Source organism: Arachis hypogaea, chromosome 15 (genome assembly GCF_003086295.3).
Source record: "Arachis hypogaea cultivar Tifrunner chromosome 15, arahy.Tifrunner.gnm2.J5K5, whole genome shotgun sequence".
Taxonomy (NCBI): domain Eukaryota; kingdom Viridiplantae; phylum Streptophyta; class Magnoliopsida; order Fabales; family Fabaceae; genus Arachis; species Arachis hypogaea.
The window spans coordinates 108226033-108251726 of NC_092050.1; the positions used below are offsets into that span (position 1 = coordinate 108226033).

Sequence of the window (25694 nt, forward strand, 5' to 3'; positions counted from 1 at the left end):
TTGCTCAATCCTTCAATCCCTGTGGGATCGACCTCACTCCCATGAGTTTTTATTACTTGATGCGACCCGGTACACTTGCCGGTTAGATTTGTGTGTTTTGGGAGAAATTCAGTTTTCCACCAAAATACTCATCAAGTTTTTGGTGCCATTGCCGGGGATTGAATAGATTGACAATGATTAAGTGAGGTGGCAATTTAGATCAAGCACTTTTTCTTTAATTTTTGACTGACACACTAACTGTTTGAATTTTTGCCTGAGCTAATTGAAACCTCACTTTAGCAATAGAGTGAAGTTTTCTTGGTTTATCTTGCTGAATATGATTCTCATAGCTTGATAAATAAACGAGAGAAGTGATTTACGTTCATTAACCTCTCAAGTTTACCAACTGTTTGACACATGGTGTCAACTAATCCTCTGACTACATTCTGGCATGAGAATATCCAATTTTCATTTGGATTGTTTGTGATTGTGCAGGTCATGGAGGAAAGGAATCCTACAGCAAGAAGAGAAAAACTGAGGCATTATGATTTCCAGCCTCCATAATCAAAGAGCAAGATGTCAAGCTAGTGACAATAAAAGAGCGCTTGTTGGGAGGCAACCCAACCTGAGGTAGTTCTCTTTTCATATCTATTTCAATAAAAAGGTTAATTAGTTTTATCTATATTGCAAGAAGCTAAGTTTGGTGTTGCACACCAAAACAATCTAAGGGAGAATGAAGGATTCTAAGTTTGGTGTTCTACCAAAATCCCATCATAAAACACATTCTCACTTTCTGCATAATGCTGGCTTCAAGCATGTTGGATGAACTAGTTAACTATTCTGCTGTTTCCTAGTTTTCAGTTTTATTGCTTTTGAAAAAGAAAAAAAAAAAGAAAAAGAGTTTCACACATGGTTAATTCAATGCATGAGAACCATTGGCAAGGTACTAAGTTTGGTGTTCCCACACCAAAGTAAGTTCAAAAGCCCACAAATAAATCATGCAAGCTAACCATTTCTTCTTTCAAGTGCTTGGGGAACAAGCAACTTTCAATATCATTACAGAGCATCCTACAAGCTTTTGGAAGGATTAAGCATCATCTATCAAAAGGAAGAGAGGAATGTAAAGATCGGCAATGATGATGAGGAAGAGGAAAGCAAGCGAACTCCAAAAGGTTGTATTGTTCAGTGATTATTTTGTATCAGATGTTGCTAAATTGAAAGTTACATAATACCCCTGCCTGCCTGCATAGCATAGTTTTTCTGCAATTCAATAAGCAAGATGCTTGATCATTCACAACACTATTTTCTTCAAAACTTGTTTGCACTCAATGATTCAAAAAAATGCATCACATGAAAGTTCTTTGAAAAGAAGGATTGAAGAATTAAACAATTTTGAGGCAAGAAAAAGATTAGGAGAAGTGGCGGTTCTAGTTGTATGAATATGTATTGAGGTTGCATGCTTGTGAAAACTTGCATGGGAGCTCATAGGCAGGACATGAAGTTCAAAGAAGTATTGTGGATATTCTCAAAAATCTATTGATCCAAGAAGCAGCAACCAAAACAAAAGAAAATAAAGAAAATACAAAAGCAAAAAGAACATGGCCCAAGGCTCTGAGCATCAATTACTAGGCAAAAAAGAAAGAAGAAACAATGACTCAAAGAGTTGTTAGCCTAGTAAATGCTTGTGGTTGAGTTGTGTCAAGGAAAGAGGCTTGAGCAAGTAAATCCTTAGGGGTGCTTTAAACACCTAATACCTTAAAACCAACTGGTTTAGGAGTATTGATTGAAAGCTTATCTAAAGAGCCGCTTTGAGACATGACACTTAGAGTCAAGGCCAAAGCAAGGAAACTATAAGCTGCTTCAAGGTGACTACATATAAAGAGATCTCCATGATACCATTTGGATGAAAATCCTAAGACCTAAGACCCCCAATATGTGAGGACTAGTGAGCACTGAAGCCCTTGCAAGAGCATATGATTTAGAGTTCACCCCATTGACACTTGATCACTTCACTCACAGGACCTGACAAGTTGTTCTTCAATCCGTCTTAAGTGAAAGAACCTATGAGCATAATTCATTTCTTGCTTGGGGACAAGCAAGCTTTAAGTTTGGTGTTGTGATGACAAGTCATCTTAGCCTAGTTTCACTAGCCCTTTTCTTTAGTTTTCAATTGAATTGTGCACTTTCTTGAGCCATAAGCAAGCTAATTGGGTAGATTTTCATGTTTCCTTTGATTTAATCAACCATGTATGAATTCATGCTATTTCATGAGGTTTTATGCTATAATTGTCACATATTATGAAAGAATGAATATCTCATGATTTTAAGCATAGCTTTGATGTGTTTGGTTGATTAATGATAGGTGAAGAAAGCTTGGAGAAAGGTTGAAGTAAGAAGGAATAGCTAGGAGTAAAGAGAGGACAATGGAATAAGTGAAATTGAACCAGGAAGCAAAAAGCTGGACCTAAAGTTAGCCTCAAACTTTTGCACAAACTTTTGGGTGAAAAGTTAGCCCCAACATTAGCCCCTAACTTTTGGGCTAACGTTGGAACTTGAAAATCACTCCCTGGGCACCAAAAGTTTGCGCCAACGTTAGCCCCTAACTTTTGGGCTAACGTTGGCACATGAAAATCACCCCTGGGCACCAAAAGTTTGCGCCAACGTTAGCCCCTAACTTGGTGGCTAACGTTGGCATAAGAAAAACCTCCCTGGCCACCAAAAGTTTGCGCCAACGTTAGCCCCTAACTTTTGGGCTAACGTTGGCACATGAAAAATACAAGGGGAGGAGCAAAAGTTTGCGCCAACGTTAGCCTCTAACTTTTGGGCTAACGTTGGCGCCATAAGTACACATTAGGAGGCCAACGTTGGAGCAAAAGTTAGACCCCTAACTTTTGTCCCAACGTGGATAGCAGCAAGTTATGGTGGCTGATATGAAAAGTTGGAGCAAAAGTTAGCCCCTAACTTTTGCTCAAACTTTTACTCCAACTTTTGCAAAACTCCAACCCGGTTCATTTGGTTCACTTTGGTTCTTCTCCAAACTCCAAGAGCAATCAACCAAGGCCTCTTTCAACCCAATTCCACCAAGAGCAAAGGCCCAACTCAAGGCTTGAAGATCATTTGAAGAAAGTGTATAAATAGGATAGAATTCAAGTTCTTCGGGGGGCTTTCCCTTTGAATTTTCATAATAGTTTTCGGAGAGCTTTGGATATTGAGTGATCTTTAATTTCTTAGTCTTGGGGAAGGAGAATTCACTTCTCTTCCTCTTAGTTTTATTGCTTTCAATTTCAATTACAATTGTCTTGGATCTTGGGTTGGAGAATTGAAGAAATTCTGTTTCAATCTCATCCTTGGATCTCTCTGCTTTATTTACTGCTTGATTGAATTTAATTTCTGTTAATTACTCTTCATCTACTTTCCTTGCAATTTACAATTCCCTTGCAATTGTTCTTGTTGGATCTAGGAAGGCATTGAGATCTAGACTCGGTTTTCTAGTCTCTGGGTCCTGAGATCTGAACTTTCAATTTCTAATTCTCTGTTTACTGTTTTCATGTTCATTTACTTTTCTGCTTCAAGATCCGATTTAACCCAAACCCTCTTCTACTTCTCTGCTTGATGCAAATTTACTTTTCCTTGTTTAATTTCTGCAAATCCAAGTCCCAATCCCCTTTACAATTCAAGTCATTTACATTTCTTGCACTTTAAGATTCCGCAATTTACATTTCTTGCATTCTAAGTTTCTGCCATTCAATTTCTTGTTCTTTAAGATTCAGCAATTTATTTCCTGTTCTCTTTAATTCCATGCAATTTAATTTCTGTAAATCACAAAACACTCAACCAAATCTTGATTCGCTTGACTAAATTAACCACTAAGCTAAAATTGCTCAATCCTTCAATCCCTGTGGGATCGACCTCACTCCCGTGAGTTTTTATTACTTGATGCGACCCGGTACACTTGCCGGTTAGATTTGTGTGTTTTGGGAGAAATTCATTTTTCCACCAAAATACTCATCAGCGTCCGCGTGGGTCACGCGGTCGCGTCAATTGGAGCTTTTCCTTGCCACGCGGTCGAGTCAGTCATGCGACCGCGTCATGTGCGTTCTGCTTAAGGCGCGCGGTCGCGTCAGTCATGCGGCCACGTCGCTGCTGATTCGTGCTTGGCACGCGATCGTGTCATCCATGCAATCGCGTGGATACCAGTTTCTTTAAAGCTCTGTTTTGCTTTCTCCTTCCATTTTAGTAGTTTTTCCTTTTTCATCCTTTAAGCCATTCTGCCTTAGAAAATCTGAAACTACTCAACACACTAATCACGGCATCGAATGGAAATAAAGGTAATTAAAATAATAAATTTTTAAAGCTTAGAAAACATGTTTTTCATTATATGACATAATAGGGAAGGGAAAGTAAAACCATGCAAGTAATGTGAATAAGTAGGTGAAGAGTTGAATAAATCACTTTAATTAAGCACAAAAGAACTCATGAAATATGGGTTTATTAGCTTCCTTTCACACACGCTCTCTCTCCTCTTCATGGTTCTTCTCAGGCTACGGAACCGGCTTGATAGAAGGCAGAACGGCGACTGGGCAGCGATGAATGATAGACTCCAAGGTGGCGACGGCGCAGTGGCACTGTGGACAGCCCCCTTCCTCCCTTCTCTTCTCCTGGCGCGACTCTCTTCCCTCTTCCCTCTTCCTTCTTCCCTCTTCCGTTTCTTTCTTTCTTTCATATTTCTGTGTTTGGGTGTATGGACAGGTGAAGACCCCCTGTGTGTATGTGCACGTTGAAGAAGGGTGGGGGTTCTAGGGTTAGGGTTTTCCCAACTTGGGAATTAGAGTTTGTAATTTTAATTAAATTAGAGAATAGAGTATTTCATTAAAAATTTAATTTAATCCCTTTAAATTACTCTAAAACATTAATTAAATTATCAATTTGTTAATTAATTCTCAATCAAGTATTCTAATTTAAAATATAAGATAATATAATTAATTATAAAAATTAAAGTATTAAATTCTAAAATCTCAATTATTTAAACTAAATAGTATAAAATTCTTTTTCTTTTACAACTACTAAACCTTATAATTTAAATATAGAAAAGTATTCAATAATTATGAAATTAAGTAAAATTTCCATTTTAATTACCAAAACTTTATTTAATTATTCTCAATGAAATAATTTTTGAAAATAAAATCGCTAATAAATAAATAAATAAATGGACGAGGATGACAAACAGCAAAATAAAAAATAAAGGTGAGGGTTAGAATTAGGATTTTTATTTTTTATATTTGTTTATATTTTTAAATTTTAACTATTTTTATTTATGTTTAATAATTAATTTTTTTAATTTTAAAATTTAATTTTTAATCAAAATTTAAGACTTAATTATTAGTAAAATTATATATTAATTTTATAAAAAAATATAAAATAATATATACCATTTTTAAAATTAAATCATTTAATCTTTAATTTTTTTATAAAAAATAATTAATTAACACGAATAATATTTTAAAAAATAAAATTTTTAAAATAAAATAAAATTATCTTAAAGATTTTAACATTTTAAAATAATTTTTTTTTAGTTACAAAAATTCTTGTATTTTGTGACAAACAAATAACTTGTTACAAATAATATTGAATTTTGTGACAAATTAATTTTTTGTTACAAAATAATTGGAGTTTTTGAAACAAATGGATATTTTGTTACAAGATATTTTTAACTTTTTCAACAACTTGATCTTTTGTTACAAGATATTTTAAAATTTTGCAACAAAACACTGGTTCGTTACAAAAACTAATATAATTTGTAACAAAAAAAAAATCAAGTCGTTACAAATTATACCAACCCTTGCAATTATGCCTTGAGCTTGCAACCATAACGAACCTAGGATGGTGTTGCCAACCACTAACCATCTCCCTTTTACTCTTAAAACCGCAGATAGCTCTAAGTTGTCCGTCCGTTTCAAGCAGGCCATATTCAAGTGGGAAGGTACAGTTTAAGGATAAGAATTTTACCCACTTGAATGTTGTGTTGGATGGTAATGGCTTGGAAGGAGGTATCTCTAGTGACAGCCTTGCCAATGTATGCTTCACTCCCTTGGGCTCCTCTTTGATGATCTCCACCTCTTGACAAGCTTCTGCAACATTAACCTCTTTCTCTAGTTCAATGGGAGAGGGTTCAATTGTAGGTAAAAACTCATTAATTATTGAACCTATCTTATGATCAACCTTCTCTAAGTCTTTAACCATGACATGCCCTGGAGGTTGTACACCCTCCTCAACATCAATTTCAAGCTTCTTGGAGGGAGGTTCTATGACTGGAGGTTCCCATGGAGGTTTTGCATCTCCTAAGTCCTCAACCACTTACTCTTCTTCAATAATTTGGGCTTTCTCCACTTGCTCTAGTACAAAATCTAACTCCTCCTTGATAACTTCCACTTCTTGACAACTTTCTTCAATTCCCCCTAATTCTTCAACTACTTGTTCATCTTCAAGGGTCTCTCCTACCTCCACTTTTTGGGCCTCCTCTTCTCTTGAAGTAGGTATGTGTGAAGCCGATCCATTATGTCCCTAAGACGATCCTCTCTCTCTTATTCTATGTCAATAGCGTAATTAGGATTTTGTTGCTCTTAGATTGATGGATATAGGTTAAAGGTAAGTGCACCAGAGCTTGAGGATTGAGTATTGGGGCTAAAGGATGGATCCATACGGGATATGAGAGCTTGGAGAGTAGAAGTGAGATCGATAAAAGTAGAGATGGGTGTGGTCTGAAGCTCTTGTTGCCCTTGATGAATAACACTAAAGGTATTATCTATGGGAGTTTGGGGTGGATAGGAGGGTTCATTTGTTGGGAGAAAGGGCTCATAGTGGGAAGGTGGTTCTTCTTGGTAAGGATATGGAGATGGTGAATATTGAGGTGGTGGTTCTGGGTATGGTTCATTTGGTTCGTATGGTGGTTGGTGTGGTGGATAAGGGTTAGCGTCATATGGAGGTGAATGGTGGAAAGGGACTTGTGAGTATGGTGGTTCAAAGCTCTGTTGAGGAAGGGGTTCATAGGCATATGGTGGGGCTTGTTGGTAACTACAAGGGGGTCCACCATATCCATTGTCTTAGTATGCACCTTGGAATGGCTCTTGCTCATAGTAAGTTTGTGGAGGTTATTGCCAAGAGTGTTGATCAAATCCTTGTGGCTCCTCCCATCTCTGATTGTCCCAACCTTGATGCATGTTCTGATTATAGCTTGCATTCCCTACAACATAATTTAAACCAAACTCGTAGCCAAAGGGATGAGAATTCATAGTAGCAAGTAAAAGCAAAAACTAATAAGAATTAATGAAAATAAACTCTTAAAACTAGAAACACTAACAAAGAAACAAAAAAGCAAAATTATTCACAATATTCACAATAACCAATAATAAGGCACACGTTTGCAATTTCCCGGCAACGGCGCCATTTTGATGAATGAATTTTTGATGGTTTAGAATTTCACAAATGAAACCTCGTTGCAAGTATAGTTTCTAAACCAACAATAATCCTTTCATACAAAAATTTGGTTGTCACAAGTAACAAACCCCTAAAAATAATAACCAAATTATTCAAACCTCGGGTCATCTCTCAAGGAATTGCAGGGAAGTGTTCTTGTTATTGGTTATGAGATTTTATCTTTTTTGGGATTTTGAATAAGGAACAAGAAAATAAAATGGCAAGAAATTAAATTAATGACTAAGAAGACTCTTGGCAAGGTATGAGAATTAGAAGTCCTATCCTAGTTACCCTTATCAATTGTGACATCAATTGTCCATTGCTCCCACTTAGTTAACCTTTAACTATGAAGGAAAGTCAAGTGGATGAATCAATTTGATTCTTTAAGTCCTAGTCAACTCCCAAGAAAAGACTAGCTTTAGAGGGATCCAAATCAACTAGAAAATTTCAATTATCAATCAACAAAGGAGTTTGATAACTCAAGAGTCTCCAATTACTCAACCAAAGCCAAAAGGAGAGAAATCTATACTAAAATCCAACCAAGCATTTTCTCAAATATTTGGAAGGCATAACATAAAAACATAGAAAAATAGCAAGGAATATTAAATCCAAACAACCAATTGCAAACATCAATGACTAACAAATAATAGAAGAAGCAATAAATATGAAATACCTCAAATTGCATTAAATAGAAAATCAAATCTAACATGAAAATTCATAAATTAAATTGGCAACATAAAGTAATCAATAAGGAAAATAAATAGACTAGAATGCTAAAGCAAATAAAAGTAGAAGAGAAACTAGATTAAACTAAGATAGAAATCTGAAATTGAAAAGAACTAAAAGGAATCCTAAAACCTAGAGAGAGGAGAGAGCCTTTTTCTCTAGAAAACTACATCTAAAACCTAAAATTATTGAATGAAAGTTGTTATTGATTCCCCCACTCTGCAGCTTCTATTCTGTGTTTTCGGGCTTTGAACTAGGCCAAAAACAGCCCAAAAATTGCCCCCAGTGATTTCTAATACGTACAACACGTGGTTCAGTCACGCATACGCGTCGTCCACGCATACGCGTCATCCACGCATACGCGTCATCCACGCGTACGCATTGCCTAACAGCAAGGCAACTATGGCAAATTTTTTATTATTTTAAAACCCTGAATGTTAGTTTTCCAACACAATTAGAACCACCTCATTTGGACCTCCTTAGCTCAAGTTATGGTCGATTTAGTACAAAGAGGTCAGGGTTGACAGCTTAGCAATTCCTTTAATTTCTTGTATTCCTTCCACTTTTGCATGCTTCCTTTCCATCCTCTAAGTCATTCCTATCCTATAAACCCTGAAATCACTTAACACACATATCAAGACATCGAATGATAATAAGAGAGGATTAAAATTAGCAAATTTAAGGCCAAAGAAGCATGTTTTCAATCATAGCACAAAATTAGGAAGGAAAATGTAAAACATGCGAATTATATGAATAAGTGTGAGTTTAGCGGATAAAATCCACTCAATTAAGTACAAAATGTACCACGAAATAGTGGTGCATCAGACATCAAAGCATACCCAAGGAGTTCTAAAGGAGAAGTTGGAAGAGAAAGAACAAGGAGTTGACTCTGCACAAATGAAGGAACCAATGGGGAAGGAAATCCTGAAACCTTATATGCCAAAAGCACCATTCTCTTAGAGACTCAGGGGTGGTGAAAAAGAGAAGATATATTATAGGTTCCTAGATGTATTTAAATTTCTTCATATTAATATTCCCTTCATTGAAGCCCTTCAACAGATGCCCTCATATATTAAGTGCATGAAGGAATTGCTAACCAAGAAGAGTACCTTGAAGGGTGGGCAAACAGTAGTGACGACTAAAGAGAGCAGTGCTCTCATCCAGAAGGACTTGCCTATAAAGAAGAAGGATCCAGGGAGTTTTCACATCCCTTGTGCTATAGGGGATACAGTGATTGACAGAGGATTTTGTGATCTTGGAGCGAGTATAAATCTAATGCCTCTGTCTCTCATGAAGAAGCTGCAAATCAATGAGTTGAAATCCACATATGTAACTCTTCAACTGGCTGACTGATAAACCACTATTTTATGGTTTATCTTGTGCTAAATTGAGTGTTTTTTTATCAATTCTTTGCACACTTATTCATACAATTTGCATGGTTTTACAAATCCTTCCCAATTTTGTTCTATGATTGAAAACTTGCTTCCTAAGCCTTTAAATTGCGTATTTTTAATTCCCCTTTATACCATTCGATGCCGTGATCCGTGCGTTAAGTGTTTTCAGGCTATATAGGGCAGGAATGGCTTAGAGGATGGAGAGGAAGCTTGCAAAAATGGAAGGAACACAAGAAATAAAGGAGATGACCAGCGAGGATCGATGCGCACGCATGGCTCACGCGTGCGCGTGACTTGAAGCTTTTCATAGCGACTCATACGCGTAACTGACGTGTACGCATGATAGACAAAATTGCACAGCGACGCGTGCACATGGCTGACATGCACGCGTGACACGCGCAGAAGACCATCGACGCGTACGCGTGACTTACGCGTACGCATGACGTGCGCCACGTGCAGAAATCGTAGAAGACGCTGGGGGTGATTTTGGGCTGGTTTTGGACCCAGTTTTTGGCCCAGAAACACAGACTAGAGCCAGGGGACGAGCAGAGACTCAACACACGTTCACTTTGACACAATTTTCAGTTTTAGTTTTGAATCTTAGAGAGAAAACCACTATTTCCTCTAGGGTTCTTCACATTCATAGATTTCTAGTTTTTATGCTTTTGGATTGGATATTGAGAAGAGTTACTACCTCCGTTTGAAGTCTCTATCATTACAGTTTGCTTTCTGATTTCCTTACTCTTTTGTTTTTCATTCAATTTGTTCAGAGTTACATATGGATATCTTTGATTTTGGAAAGCATTAATGCAAAGAGTTATTTTTACCTTTATTAATTTTCTTTTATTACTTTATTTGAATTACCATGTCTGCTTTTCATTCCCTTTATATGTTTATGAAAATGGCACTCATGTCAATGGAGTAGACTCCCAACTTGGCTTGGGAGTTGATTAATAGGAGACCCTTGAGTTGGAATACTCAAGTGTTAATTTGTAATTAGAAGTTGTTGGCTGACTCTCTAGTCACTAATGCTAATCCTTCCATAGGAGAGGATTAGGACTTGTGAATTAGAGTTGGTTCAGTTACTTGACTTTTCTTTATTCGGTAAGGGATAACTAAGTAGAAACAACAACCTCTTACTACTACACTTGGAAAAATTCAACAAGGATAGAACTTCCGATTAATCTTCTCCTAGTCAAGGAATTATATGAGGAGGGTAGGATTTTGGAAGCCCAAGGATGCCAAAGCACAAGAAGGTTCCTCCAAGCCAGATGAAGGTGGCTCCTCCCCTTCCAAGAAGAAGGACAAAGGGAAGGGGCCAAGGAACTAAAGATGAAGCTGCTCAAGGTTGTTGAGTCCCATGGTTGACACTTTCTAATTTCTGAAATCCTGTTTTAAGCTTTTGTTTGATTTACTCTTTGAATAAGTAATCATGCTAGGATAGTTTATGTTTTATGCTTAGTTTTAATTCCTATTTGAAGTCTTTATGAGTTTTTTTTACAAGAAAGAAAATGACATGTATTTCAAGTCTTCATTTCAACATAAATAAAAGTAGAGCTTGTCTCCATAAGAGTTACTGTGAGTTGTGCAAAAACAATAAGAGAGACCAAGGCCAAGAGAGATCATCAAACAAACTAAGAAATAAGAAACTAAGTGCAGAACCTTGGATGAACTAAAAAGAAAATGAGTCATGGAGAGCAACTAGTCCTAGAAGGTATAACAAGGGAAGGTTAAGGGGTGTTCCTTGAATATCCATAGAACCAAGAGGTAGTAAGCAATAAAGGCGCAAGGCTCTGAGCATCAACTACTGGGATGGAGAAAGAAACATTAAAAAGCTCAAAAGGAATTAAAGATCTTAGTAGATGCTTGATACGTAAAAAATTGAATTTGATTTCACGTAATTACCGGCAAGTATACCGGGTCGTATCAAGTAATAAAACTCACTAAGAGTGAGGTCGATCCCACGGAGATTGGTAGATTAAGCAACTTTAGTTAAATGGTAGATTTAGTCAAGCAAACATGGTTTTGATTTCAAGAGATTTGTGAGTTTTGAACAAAATTGCAAAAATTAATTGACAATAAATTTAAAGGATTGCAATGAAGAAAGAAAATAAAAGTAAATGACTGAAACTTAAAGTGCAAGAAATTTAAATGACATCAAAAGTAAATTACAAGAAAGTAGAGTGCGAAATTGTAGAGAACATAAGAGTAAATAACAAGAACTAGAGAAACAGAATCTAAATGACAAGAATAATAAATTGCAAGAGTGTAGAAGGGGATTGGGTAATGGATATTCAAACAACTAAAGAGCAAGAGAAATGAGAATTAATGATGGAAAGGATCATTAGAGATCGGAGATGCAAATTCTCATGAATTGATGTTGATCAATTCCTTCTCAATCATGGGTATAGATCCATGGCAATTTGTGGGTAATTGAGTCCCAATCTCTTGGTAACCCAATTTCTCTCAACACAACCAATTGCCACTCTCGTGATCTAATTGTTCATGAGAAGAGATGAAGCTCAATTCCTAATCCAAGCCACACAACTTCCAGAATCTCAACTAAGGAAGGTTACATCTCACATACCAACCAAAGTGTATTGATCAAGGAAATCGTGAAAGGATGAACTCTAAACTGAATTATGTAGCTCCTTTCTCAAATTCACTACATAATTCATATAGATTAATCCCTCTCTCGGGGTGACTGAATCTATGAAGAACAAGAGTTTCCTTTTAGATGAACCACTTGAATTGAAAAGGAAGAGAAAAGTTATCAACTCATTCAAATGAGCAGAGCTCCTCTCCCTAATGAAAATGGGGTTTAGTGAATCATAGCTCTATTCAACAACAAATGCAAAAGCAAACATGAGAATTGAGTAGAGAAGAATGAAGAAGATGAAGAAGTTCTTAAAACTGAAATTCAAAATTGCCAGAAAAACAAAATAGAACACCGTGAGAAAGAGTAAAGAGTAAAAATGCTAGAAAAATGTCTAAGTGTCCAAAAAGTAAAAAAAAAATTAAAAGTCTAAAAAATCTAAGAGAGAGCTCCCTTTTCTATGAAACTATGGCTTTTATATAGGCTTTCATAAATTACAAATTGAAATGAAATTAAAAACAAATTACAAACAAAATGAAAATTAACTATTCTAGATCATTCTTGTGGCCTTGATTGGTTGAGATTTATGGGCTTTGCTTGCTTGAGGTTGGATTAGCTAGCTTCTAAATGAAATTGTAGCACCACGTTTTTGGCCAACACGCCTATGTAAATGCACGTTGGCAACGTGCTCATGGATTTCCTGGGCTGGGAGTTATTTGGAGAGATGGGCGTTGCTAGCCCAAGTTGTTGCTAACAACTTGACTTTTCTTCACTTTTTAAGCTTAATGTTGCCTGAACTTTGGGCTTCAATCCTTTGCCTAAATATGAACTATGATATATCATTGGAAATCGCTTGATGTCTACTTTCCAATGCCACTGGAATCATCTCATTTGGACCTTCCTAGCTCAAGTTATGCTCCATTGAAGAGGGCAAGGTCAGGCTGCCCTGGTTGGGTACACACTAGCACGTTGCCAACTTGGTTTCCAAGTTGCCAACGTGCTGTTCTTCCCTGGCAGCACCAAATGGGCGTTGGCAACTTGGTTTCCAAGTTGCTAACGTGCTCTTTGCTCCTGGTTGCACAAAATGGGCGTTGCCAACTTGGTCTCCAAGTTGCCAACTTGCTATTCCTCCTTTCTTCACTTTACTTTCATGCTTAATGTTGCCCAGAATTTGAGTGTCAATCCTCTGCTTCAATATAGACTATCATATATCATTGGAAAGCTCAGAGTGTCTTCTTTCTAATGCACTTGGAATCATCTCATTTGGAGCTTTGTAGCTCAAGATATACTCCATTGAAGGAGGTAAGGTCAGGCTGCCAAGCTCACCAGCGTTTTTGGCAAACACTCCCTTGTTTCCAGCGTTGCCAACTTGCTTGAGTGAGTGATCCTTGCTTGTTTGCTTCCTGGCACATTTTCACCAAACACGCCCATGCACCCAGGAGTGAATAACGTGCTCGAGCCTCTCTTCCATGCCCTTTATGCTTCCTTGAATGTTAACCTCATTTTCTTGTTTTTGGAGCCTAAAGATGACTCTGATTCGAGCTTCCATTTCATGCTCCACTATAGATTATTATATATGGTTGGAAAGCTCTGAATGTTAGCTTTCCAATGCAACTAGAATCACTCAATTTGGATCTCTATAACTCAAGTTATGCTCCATTGAAGGAGGTAAGGTCAGGCTGCCAAGCTTGCTGGTGTTGTTGTGGATAACGCCCCTATATCTCCAAGTTGGCAACGCCAGCTTCCTCTCCTGGACAGCCTCCATGCTTGGGCGTTGTCACCAAATACTCCAGCTCTTCCTGGAGTTGGCAACGTGCTCGACTCCTCTTCAAGGCTCCATGTTTGTTGCTTGGCGTTGTCATTGAACACGCCTATGTTTCTTGGCGTTGGCAACGCCAGCTTCTCTTCCTCCTGGGCCAATTCTTCTAGCTCAGCGTTGCCTTGAATAACGCCTATACTTCCCACGTTGGCAACACCCTCGAAGCTCCTCCCTGGCCAAATTCTTCTAGCTCATCATTGCCTTGAACAACTCACCCTTTCTCCAAGTTGGCAACGCCCAACTTGCTTCTCCAGGGCTGCCTTGCGTTGCCATCAAACACTCACCCCTTCCTCCAAGTTGGCAACGTGCAAGTCCTCTGCCTCCTTGCCAAGCTTGATGTATTCTCAAGGCTTCTTTCTCCAATTCTTGCTCCATGACCTTCTTGCTTCATTACCTATCATTAACCAAAGAATTTGCTTCAAAGTTTTGCCATTCTATGCAACAATTTTCAAGAGATTCATTCATGCTAATTCATTTGTCAACTCCTTGAATTCTTTGCACAAATATGGCCAAATTCCACCTAGTTCTTGGTTCATGAATGCATGGAGAAAAACTCACAAAATTGCTTGTTTATTTTAGTAATAATGAACGAAAATGAACTAAAGCTAACTAAACTAACTAGTTAAAATAGCAAATATGCGAATGCATCACAACACCAAACTTAAACCTTGCTTGTCCTCAAGCAAGAAAAGAATCATGCAATAGAGATTGACAATCCAAGGTAAGAAGAATAGCAACTCAATGTTCATGGTAAGCTAGTTTTCTAAGCATGCTACAATCACAAAAGAAATGTAAATGATTGATGTTTCTATCTAGCTCAATTTATGAAATCTTTTTCTTATATTTCTTCCTTGAAACAAGCTTTTGATTTTCTTATTAGCATCTCCTTTTGGGTGCTTTGCCCCATGAGTTGATAACAAAACTACGACTCTAAATGCTTCGTTTTCAAGTATTACCACTTGATACATAAGCACCACAAGCATTTAATTAGAGGACTTCATTAAGCTCATTTATTTCTTTTCTTGACTCTCTAATCATTGATGCTCAGAGCCTTGAGCTTTGAGGGAGTGCTTTTGCACTTGAGCCTAGCCTTGACTTCTAAGTGTTTTGTTTTCAAGCATTTTACTTGATACATAAACACCACAAGTACATAACAATGAAATTGTCATTGGTACTCAGAGCCTTCAGCTTTCTCATTCTTTCCCTTTTTCTTTTCTTGCCTTAATTGCATTTGCTTCTTCAAGGTTTTCATGATTTTCAAAAGATTTCACAAAATGTCCTAGATGAAAACTTCAATTAAATAAAATCTAATGTACTTGAGAAATAATCAATCATACTAGCTTTCCAATACTTGTATGCACATACTAAATTCTTCTTTAATTCCTTGTTTGTTTAAGATCATGATACTTTATTGCTTTTGAATTCACAAAACTCAAGTTGGTAGTCATAATGCCACAGCAGCATATTGCAATTTAGAAATCAAACTATGCCCATTCATATCTCACATGTATACAGAGAAGGTAATAAGACAATCATGCAATTTAAAGTGCTGGAAACAAATGAGAGGAAAAAGAACTTTACAACCTTGTAATTTATCTTCTCTATTGCTGTCCTTTTCCTCCTTTTCTTTCCCTTCCCACACCAAACTTAGAATGATTGCTTGTCCTCAAGCAACAATTAGAACCGTGGCTATGGGGCTAAAATAGATCATGAATGTCTTACACAATGAAACATTAGTAGCACATGTGTTTCAAGCAAACAAAATTAAAGATAGCAATTAAGGCACAAGAGACAGAGACATTTTGATTGCAAACTTAAGAAGGTGAGCACAATACATTGCATAAAAGATAAGTGGCACACCAAACTTAGTGTGACACTTTCACTTGGAATTAATGCAAGTATCCAGTAAAGATTGGAAACAAATTTTGTTGCATAGCAACACCAAACTTAGAATGCAATCATATGTCAATTTATTTGAATTAAAACTAAGCAGATGAAACTGTTGTATGTTAAATACAATCACCAAGCTAAGAATCTGTCATGAATAAGGATCTCTTGGTAATGTATTAACAAAAACAGTTAATAAGCAAACTAAATGAAAGCATTTAAAGATAGAAAAATAACTAAAGCAAGTAGAATGAAAAAGTGTCAAATCTAAAGAGAAAAAAATAAAACTGCAGAGGCATTATGATTATGCAGACAAGTAGTGTTGCTTGAATAAATTGCATAGAAAATAAATGGCACACCAAACTTAGAATCTTGGTGTGTCACTTTCATTTTTGATTTGATGCAATCATCCAAAAAGATTGAAAACAATTTGTTGCAAGGCAACACCAAACTTAGAATGTAACCATATGCCAATTTATTGAATTTAAATAAAACAAAGAACGAAAACCAAGCAGAGAAGAGAAATTATACCTATGGTTGACATGTTGTTCACTTTCTTCCTCTTCTTCCAATTTGTTAATAGGAATGATCTTAAGGGGGGGAGAAGATTCAGCTAGTGTCCCCTGTCTTAACCTCTCCTCAGCAAGCTTTCTTTTGTTAATGGCTTGATTGAGCTTGCTTGCTGGATCAGGGGGAGGATTGCTTGTGGTTGACCCTTTTTTCTTCATGAATATTGTCCTTGGTAGCTTGGTCACAATCCTCTTCTTGGTGCTTTTGTTAATTGCCTTCACTTCCTTGAATCCAAGTCTTGGTGGTTGTGTGATTGTTGGAGTCTTCTTTTCATCAAGAGTTCCTTGTAATAGTGGTTCAATGAGCTCTTCCTCTGTGTACTTCTCTGCTTCACTTGAGTGTGACTTTTCTTGAGTGTCTTCCTCACTTTCTTGTTCTTCCACTTCTTTTTTTACATTCAACATTTGTTTTAATAGCTCTTTCATGGAGGAGGTTTGTTGATCTTCCCAAGATTTCTTCATCTCCTCTTTATATCTTTCAATCATGGATTCAATTGTTGAGCCATTTTGTTTCAGGAAAGTTTGAGAGAGTTGTGAGTTTTCATGTTCCCTTGTCATCTCAAGTGGCTTTTGTGAAGATGAAGCCACAGGTTCAAACACCTCCACAACCTCCTTTTCCATTGAACTTTCACTTGATACAGAGGTTTCCTCATTTTGTTTTTCCACTTTCTCACCCACAATTTGGTCTTCATCCTCACTGTTTGATAGTTCTAAGTTTCTCCTTATTTGCTCTAAGTGCCCATCCATCTTATTGAAGAGGATTTCTTGTCTTTTCCAGGATTGTTCTTGTCTTTCCAATAGTTCTTTGGATTTTTGAAGGAGGTCCTCAGCTACTAGCTCAAGAGATGAAGGTTGAGAGAAATTTTGCGGATATGGATGTGTTGGGGTGAGGTTATTTTGAGTGGTATGGAATGAATCTTGTGAATTGTGGAGTAAGTTTTGCAGTTGGTAGAATGGATGGTGTGGATCTTGGAGGAGACTTTGTGTTGAGGCATAATCAAGTGAGGAAGAATTTTCAAGTGAAGAAATGGGAGGTGAGGTTGGATAATTTTGCATAAATGAATTGAAGGTTTGCTCAAGTGATGATGGCTCTTGATTAATGGAGTATGACACATTGAGTGCTCTCTGATTTTGATCCTCCCATCTACAATGTGAATCATTGTAGAATTCCTCAGAGTGAGAATCATTTTGTGGCCACGGGGAGCAATCTTCCATGTATGTATTGACAGCATAATCAAATGAATCATTAAAATTTCCTTCCCAGCCATAGTTTGTGTAATTGTCATAACAGTGTGAGTCACTTTGTGGTTCTCAGAGAAAATTCATTTCACTTGATTGTTCACACTCTTGTTGATATGCCCAAGCACCATGAGAGTAATGACATAAATCATTTTGTGGTTCTGGACAACGTCTCATGTGATTAGCTTGATCAATTTGTGGCTCTGGAGCAAATCTCCATGGATTGGAGTGCTCAGAATTTGCAATTTCTTGGCGATACTCCCAGCCATCATTAGAATAATGACTTGAATCATTTTGTGGTGGTGAGAAATATCCCATATGATTCTCTTGCTCATCTTGTGGTTCTGAAGCATATCTCCATGAATTGGAGTACTCAGGATCTGTAATTTCTTGGTGATATTCCCAACCACCATTAGAATAGTCAATTGGTGATGGTGGGTGATATCCCAGAAAATTTGTTTGATCACAAGATGAGTTGAACTCCATTTGAATTTTTTAAAACACAACACCAAATAAAGTTGAAATTCATGTCACAGAGAAGCATTTCTTAGTGAGGCAATAACTCAAACACCTTAGTGTCAAAAAGAAAATAAAAAAATTAAAAGAACTGTACAAAGAAAAAACAAAGAAAATGCTTAATCTAAACTACCATTCACTTAATCATTGTTAATCTTTTCCAATCCCCGGCAACGGCGCCAAAAACTTGATACGTAAAAAATTTAAAATTTATTTCACGTACTTACCGGCAAGTATACCGAGTTGTATCAAGTAATAAAACTCACTAAGAGTGAGGTCGATCCCACGGAGATTGGTAGATTAAGCAACTTTAGTTAAATGGTAGATTTAGTCAAGCAAACATGGTTTTGATTTCAAGAGATTTGTGAGTTTTGAACAAAATTGCAAAAATTAATTGACAAGAAATTTAAAGGATTGCAATGAAGAAAGAAAATAAAAGTAAATGACTAAAACTTAAAGTACAAGAAATTTAAATGACATCAAAAGTAAATTACAAGAAAGTAGAGTGCTAAATTGTAGAGAACATAAGAGTAAATAACAAGAACTAGAGAAACAAAATCTAAATGACAAGAATAATAAATTGCAAGAGTGTAGAAGGGGATTGGGTAATGGATATTGGTGCACGAAATTGTGATGTCCAGGCTCAAACAATCCCCGGCAACGTGAGCAACTTGGTGCTCTGATCTCAATACATAATTGTCACAACTTCGATACAACTAACCAGCAAGTGCACTGGGTCGTCCAAGTAATACCTTACGTGAGTAAGGGTCGAATCCCACGGAGATTGTTGGTATGAAGCAAGCTATGGTCACTTTGTAAATCTCAGTCAGGCAGATATAAAGTGATAATGGAGTTTTCGAAATTTAATAATAGAATAGGGATAGAGATACTTATGTAATTCATTGGTGAGAATTTCAGATAAGAGAATGGAGATGCTTTTCGTTCCTCTGAACCTCTGCTTTCCTGCTATCTTCATCCAATTAGTCTTACTCCTTTCCATGGCTGGCTTTATGTGATACATCACCACTGTCAATGGCTACTTTCGGTCATCTCTCGGGAAAATGATCCAATGCCCTGTCACGGCACGGCTAATCGTCTGGAGGCATCACCCTTGTTAATGGCTTCATCTTATCCTCTCAGTGAATAATATGCTCACGCACCCTGTCACGGCACGGCTATTCATCTGTCGGTTCTCGATCATGCCGGAATAGGATTTACTATCCTTTTGCGTCTGTCACTAACGCCCTGCAATCGCGAGTTAGGATCTCGTCACAGTCATTCAATCATTGAATCCTACTCGGAATACCACAAACAAGGTTTAGACCTTCCGGATTCTCTTGAATGCCGCCATCATTCTAGCTTACGCCACGAAGATTCTGGTTAGGAGATCTAAGAGATATTCATTCTAGCTTAATTCATGTAGAACAGAAGTGTTTGTCAGACACGCGCTCATAAGGGAGAAGGATGATGAGCGTCACACATAATCATCACCTTCATCATGTTCTTGGGTGCGAATGGATATCTTAGAAGCGAAATAAGAAGAATTGAATAGAAAACAGTAGTACTTTGCATTAATCTTTGAGGAACAGCAGAGCTCCACACCTTAATCTATGGAGTGTAGAAACTCTACCGTATGAAAATACATAAGTGAAGGTCCAGGCATGGCCGAGATGGCCAGCCCCTCTGATCTAAGAACCAGGCGTCCAAAGATGTCTAATACAATAGTAAGAGGTCCTATTTATAATAAACTAGCTACTAGGATTTACATGAGTAAGTATTTGATGTATAAATCCACTTCCGGGGCCCACTTGGTGTGTGTTTGGGCTGAGCTTAAGTGTTGCACGTGCAGAGGCCATTTGTGGAGTTGAACGCCAGTTTTTGTGCCAGTTTGGGCGTTCAACTCTGGTTTTGGATCCTTTTCTGGCGCTGGATGCCAGATTTGGGTAGAAATCTGGCGTTGAACGCCAGTTTACGTCGTCTATTCTTGGCCAAAGTATGGTCTATTATATATTGCTGGAAAGCCCTGGATGTCTACTTTCCAACGCATTTGGAAGTGCGCCATTTCGAGTTCTGTAGCTCCAGAAAATCCACTTTGAGTGCAGGGAGGTCAGAATCCAACAGCATCAGCAGTCCTTTTTCAACCTCTGAATCTGATTTCTGCTCAAGTCCCTCAATTTCAGCCAGAAAATACCTGAAATCACAGAAAAATATACAAACTCATAGTAAAGTCCAGAAATGTGAATTTAACACAAAATCTATTAAAAACATCCCTAAAAGTAACTAGATCCTACTGAAAACATAATAAAAACAATGTCAAAAAGCGTATAAATTATCCGCTCATCACAACACCAAACTTAAATTGTTGCTTGTCCCCAAGCAACTGAAAATCAAAATAGGATAAAAAGAATAGAATATACTATAAATTCCAAACTATCAATGAAACAGAGCTTCAATCATATGAGCGGGACTTATAGCTTTTTGCCTCTTGAATAGTTTTGGCATCTCACTTTATGCATTGAGGTTCAGAATGATTGGCATCTATAGGAACTTCAGATTTCAAATAGTGTTATTGACTCTCCTAGTTCAGTATAATGATTCTTGAACACAGCTTCTTTATGAGTCTTGGCCGTGGCCCTAAGCACTCTGTTTTCCAGTATTACCACTGGATACATAAATGCCACAGACACATAATTGGGTGAACCTTTTCAGATTGTGACTCAGCTTTGCTAAAGTCTCCAATTAGAGGTGTCCAGGGTTCTTAAGCACACTCTTTTTTTGCTTTGGACCTTGACTTTAACCGCTCAGTCTCAAGTTTTCACTTGACACCTACACGCCACAAGCACATGGTTAGGGACAGCTTGGTTTAGCCGCTTAGACCAGGATTTTATTCCTTTAGGCCCTCCTATCCACTGATGCTCAAAGCCTTGGGATCCTTTTTAATTGCCCTTGCCTTTTGGTTTTAAGGGTTATTGGCTTTTTCTGCTTGCTTTTTTTTTTTCTTTCTATTTTTTTTTCGCCTATTTTTTTTTCTCTTTTTTTTTTCTGCAAGCTTTGTTCTTTGCTGCTTTTTCTTGCTTCAAGAATCATTTTTATGATTTTTCAGATTATCAAATAACATGTCTCCTAGTCATCATTCTTTCAAGAGCCAACATATTTAACATTCTTAAACAACAACTTCAAAAGACATATGCACTGTTCAAGCATACATTCAGAAAACAAGAAGCATTGTCACCACATCAATATAATTAAACTAAGTTCAAGGATAAATTCAAAACTCATGTACTTCTTGTTCTTTTGATTTAAAACATTTTTTTTTTAAGAGAGGTGATGGATTCATAGGACATTTATAACTTTAAGACATAGTTACTACTACTAATGATCATGTAATGAAGACACAAACATAGATAAGCACATAACATAGAAAATGAAAAACAGAGAAAGTAAGAACAAGGAATGAGTCCACCTTAGTGATGTCCTTGAGCTCTTCTATGTCTCTTCCTTGTCTTTGCTGCTCCTCCTTCATTGCTTTTAGATCTTCTCTGATTTCATGAAGGATGATGGAGTGCTCTTGATGTTCCACCCTTAGTTGCTTCCAATAATTGTGTGGAAGAAAATGTATCCCCTGAGGTATCTCAGGGATTTCTTGATTTGCAGTCAAATGTTGTACCACTGAGCTATAGACCCTTGATGGAAGCTTTTGTCTTCCCTTTCCTCTTTCTAGAGGTTTCTCTGGCCTTAGGTGCCATCAATGGTTATGGAAAAAAACAAAAAAGCTATGCTTTACCACACCAAACTTAGAATGTTGCTTGTCCTCGAGCAAAAGAAGAAAGAATAGAAGAAGAAGAGGATGGTAGGTGGGGATCCTGTGGGGTCCACAGATCCTGAGGTGATCCTGTGAGGTCCACAGATCTTGAGGTGTCAAGGCAATTACATCCCTGCACCAATTTAGGCATGCAAAATGCCCTTGCACACAACTCTGGGCGTTCAGCGCCAGGTTGGTGCCCATTTTGGGCGTTCAACGCCCCTTTGCTGCCATTTCTGGCGTTGAACGCCAGAACCATGCTTGTTCTGGGCGTTCAGCGCCAGGATGCTCCCATTCTGGGCGTTCAGCACCAGAACTATGCTCTGTTCTGGCGTTTGAACGCCAGACAGATGCTCCTCCAGGGTGTGATTTTTCTTCTGCTGTTTTTTATTCCGTTTTTGAATTTTTTTTGTTTATTTTGTGACTCCACATGATCATGAACCTAAGAAAACATGAAAAATAATAAAAATAAGAATTAGATAAACATTGGGTTGCCTCCCAACAAGCGCTTCTTTAATGTCAATAGCTTGACAGTGGGCTCTCATGGAGCCTCACAGATGTGCAGAGCTTTGTTGAGACTCTCCAACACCAAACTTAGAGTTTGGATATGGGAGTTCAACACGAAACTTAGAGTTTGGTTGTGGCCTCCCAACACCAAACTTAGAGTTTGACTGTGGGGGCTCTGGTTGACTTTGCTTTGAGAGAAGCTTTTCATGCTTCCTCTCCATGGTTGCGGAGGGAGATCCTTGAGTTTTGAATACAAGGGAGTTCTCATTCCATTGAAGGACTATTTCACCTCTGTCAACATCAATCACAGCTCTTGCTGTGGCCAGGAAAGGTTTTCCTAGGATGATGGATTCATCCTCTTCCTTTCCAGTATCCAGGACTATGAAATCAGCAGGGATGTAAAGGCCCTCAACCTTTACTAAAACGTACTCTACTTGTCCATAAGCCTGTCTTCTTGAGCTGTCTGCCATCTCTAGTGAGATTTTAGCAGCTTGCACCCCATAGATTCCCAGTTTCTCTATTACAGAGAGGGGCATGAGGTTTATTTCTGAACCAAGATCACACAGAGCCTTAAAGTTCATGGTGCCTATGGTACAGGGTATTATGAACTTTCTAGGATCCTGTCTCTTTTGAGGCAATGTCAGTTGATCCAGATCACTTAGTTCATTGATGAACAAGGGAGGTTCAACTTCCCAAGCATCAATGCCAAACAATTTGGCATTCAGCTTCATGATTGCACCAAGAAACTTGGCAGTTTGCTCTTCAGTAACATCCTCATTCTCTTCAGAAGAGGAATACTCATCAGAGCTCATGAAGGGCATAAAGAGGTTCAATGGAATCTCTATGGTCTCTAGATGAGCCTCAAAGTCCTTTGGTTCCTCAGAGGGAAGCTCCTTATTGATCACTGGACGTCCCTGGAGGTCTTCCTCCTTGGGATTCACGTCCTCTCCTCTCCTCACAGGTTCGGCCATGGCGCTTATGTCAATGGCCTTGCACTCTCCTTTTGGGTTCTCTTTTGTATTGCTTGGGAGAGTACTAGGAGGGATTTCAGTGATCCTTTTACTCAGCTGGCCCACTTGTGCTTCCAGATTTCTAATGGAAGACCTTGTTTCATTCATGAAACTTACAGTGGCCTTAGATAGATCAGAGACTAGATTTGCTAAATTAGAAGCATTTTGTTCAGAGTTCTCTGTCTGTTGCTGAGTGGATGATGGAAAAGGCTTGCTATTGCTAAACCTGTTTCTTCCACCATTATTAAAGCCTTGTTGGGGCTTTTGATCCTTCCATGAGAAATTTGGATGATTTCTCCATGTTGAGTTGTAGGTGTTTCCATAAGGTTCACCTAAGTAATTTACCTCTGCTATTGCAGGGTTCTCAGGATCATAAGCTTCTTCTTCAGAAGATGCCTCTTGAGTACTGTTGGATGCAGCTTGCATTCCATGCAGACTCTGAGAAATCATATTGACTTGCTGAGTCAATATTTTATTCTGAGCTAATATGGCATTCAGAGTATCAACTTCAAGAACTCCCTTCTTCATATGCGTCCCATTATTCACAGGATTCCTTTCAGAAGTGTACATGAACTGGTTATTAGCAACCATGTTACTGAGTTCTTGAGCTTCTGCAGGCGTTTTCTTTAGGTGAATGGATCCACCTGCAGAAGTGTCCAGTGACATCTTTGATAGCTCAGATAAACCATCATAGAATATATCCAGGATGGTCCATTCTGAAAGCATGTCAGAAGGACACTTTTTGGTCAACTGTTTGTATCTTTCCCAAGCTTCATAGAGAGATTCACCTTCTTTCTGTCTGAAGGTTTGAACATCAGCTCTAAGCTTGCTCAGCTTTTGAGGAGGAAAGTACTTGGCTAAGAAAGCCGTGACCAGCTTATCCCAAGAGTTCAGGCTGTCTTTGGGTTGAGAATCCAACCATAATCTAGCTCTGTCTCTTACAACAAAAGGGAAAAGCATGAGCCTATAGACTTCAGGATCTATTCCATTAGTCTTAACAGTATCACATATCTGCAAGAATTCAGTTAAGAACTGAAAAGGATCTTCAGATGGAAGTCCATGAAACTTGCAGTTCTGCTGCATTAGAGAAACTAATTGAGGTTTCAGCTCAAAGTTGTTTGCTCCAATGGCAGGAATGGAGATGCTTCTTCCATGTAAATTGGAATTAGGTGCAGTAAAGTCACCAAGCATCTTCCTTACATTATTATTATTTTCGGCTGCCATCTCCTCTGCCTGTTCAAAAATTTCTGAAAGGTTATCTCTGGATTGTTGTATTTTAGCTTCTCTTAATTTTCTCTTCAGAGTCCTTTCAGGTTCTGGATCTGCTTCCACAAGAATGTTCTTATCCTTGCTCCTGCTCATATGACAAGGAAGAATGGCCAGAAAAATGATAATAATAATAGAGATCCTTTATACCACAGTATAGGGATCCCTTTGTGAGTGGAAGAAAAGAGGGGGAGACAAAGAATGTGATGTGAAGGAAGAAATGCAACTGTACTGATGGAAGAGATGTGAGATGAGATGTTAGGATATGAATGAATAAATAGAATAGGATGGGAGAGGTATAATTTTCGAAAATTATTTTGAAAAGGAGTTAGTGATTTTTGAAAATGGTTTTTGAAAAATTGTTAGTAATTTTCGAAAATTAAGTTTTAAAAATTAAAATAATTAATAAATTAAAAAGAAATTTTGAAAAAGGGGAGAGATATTTTCGAAAATTGAGAGAGAGAGTTAGTTAGGTGGTTTTGAAAAAGTTAAGAAACAAACAAAAAGTTAGTTAGTTAGTTGAAACAATTTTTGAAAAGATAAGAAGTTAGGAAGTTAGAAAAGATATTTTGGAAAGATATTTTTGAAAAAGATAAGATAAGAAGATATTTTTGAAAAGATATGATAGAAATTAGTTTTGAAAAAGATTTGATTTTTAAAATCACAATTAATGACTTGATTCACAAGAAATCACAAGATATGATTCTAGAACTTAAAGTTTGAATCTTTCTTAACAAGCAAGTAACAAACTTGAAATTTTTGAATCAAAACATTAATTGATTAGTTATTTTCGAAAATTTTATATAAAAATAAGAAAAAGATTTTTGAAAAAGATTTTTGGAATTTTCGAAAATAACTAAGAAATTTGAAAAAGATTTGATTTTTGAAAAAGATTTTGAAAAAGATAAGAT

At 37.4% G+C, this 25694-nt stretch overlaps 1 non-coding gene across 1 annotated transcript; it reads left to right on the plus strand.

The window, feature by feature from the left end:
- Window positions 1-24237: 24237 nt before the first annotated feature.
- On the plus strand, window positions 24238-24345 carry LOC112753455 (small nucleolar RNA R71). The gene has a single exon (XR_003177843.1). It is a non-coding gene; the product is annotated as a small nucleolar RNA R71 (small nucleolar RNA).
- The last annotated feature ends 1349 nt before the right edge of the window (window positions 24346-25694 follow it).